Genomic DNA, 1,233 nt, shown 5'->3' on the forward strand with positions numbered 1-1,233 from the left:
CAGCAACAGCAGCAACAGCAGAAACAGCAGCAACAACAACAGCAACAACAACAACAGCAGCAGTAACAACAGCAACAACAACAACAACAACAATTGCGGTGTGTGAATAGTATGTACAAGCTCCAAAAAAAAAAATCAAGCTACCACGCTATACGCGGTGCTAATGTACTGGTATTTATGTGGATAAAGTAAAGTAAAGTTGTTCCCGCATCCGATCCGGACATTGGGGGTTGCCTTGTTAGTGAGACAACATTCCAGGCCTTCAGCATATTATTGTGGTAGGGTAGCCAGTTCCTTTCCACGCTACATTTAACTCGCCAACTAAATGTATGTGGATACAGTAGTAAAAAAAAGACTCAACATTTCACTGTGACAATGTAGCGACCATCACTGGCGTTTGAGTGTTGGAATAAACCGACACTCTTTTAATCGAAACATTACTGCAATAGTTCTGATTGGCTCTGATTGAGTTTTAAGTATATGTTTAGGACACTGCTCTTGTTGTGTTGCGGCTGCTGCAGCAGCAGCTGTTATTAATGTCACTGTGTTTAGTGTTGAAATAAAGCTGTTGTTAATGTCACTGTGTTAAGCGTTGGAAAAAAGCTGTTATAAATGTCACTGCGTTTAGAGTTGGAAAAAAGCTGTTGTTTATAGTATTGTATTTAGTGTTGAAAAAAAGCTGTTATTAATGTTACAGTGTTCAGTGTTGGAAAAAGTTGTTGTTTATAGTATTGTGTTTAGTGTTGAAAAAAAGGTTTTGTTAATGTCACTGTGTTTAGTGTTGAAAAAAGCGGTTGTTAATACTATTGTATTTAGTGTTGAAAAAAAATGCTGTTGTTAATGTCACTGTGTTTAGTGTTTTAAAAAATGATGTTGTTAATGTTACTGTGTTTGTTGTTACTGTTCTCGTTGTTACAGCTGTTTTGCTGAGAGTGCTGCTGAGGATGTAGTTGATAATTCTGTATTTATAAGAATTCTTCTTGTGTCTGCATACACAAGACAACGCTAATTTTTCATCCCAATACCCCCATCACCACCCTCAATCCCCATCCCCTTCCCCATCCCCATCCCCCATCCCATTTTCATCCCCTACCCTCATCTCTACCCTCAATCCCTATCCCATTACCCATTCCCATCCCTATCTCCACCCCCGCCCTCAATCCCCACCCCACTCCCATACCCCCACCTTCACCCCTCCCCTCCCCAATCCCCACCCCCACCCAACCCTGTCCT

The 1,233-nt window shown here is 41.0% G+C and overlaps 1 protein-coding gene across 1 annotated transcript in view; it reads left to right on the top strand.

Annotated features, from left to right (window-relative positions):
• LOC101849304 (sodium-dependent multivitamin transporter) overlaps window positions 1-1,233 on the top strand; it is a 20,710-nt gene that overhangs the window by 15,061 nt on the left and 4,416 nt on the right. The gene's annotated exons all lie outside the window — the stretch shown is intronic.

The sequence above is a fragment of the Aplysia californica genome, unplaced genomic scaffold (genome assembly GCF_000002075.1).
Source record: "Aplysia californica isolate F4 #8 unplaced genomic scaffold, AplCal3.0 scaffold00323, whole genome shotgun sequence".
Classification (NCBI taxonomy): Eukaryota; Metazoa; Mollusca; class Gastropoda; order Aplysiida; family Aplysiidae; genus Aplysia; species Aplysia californica.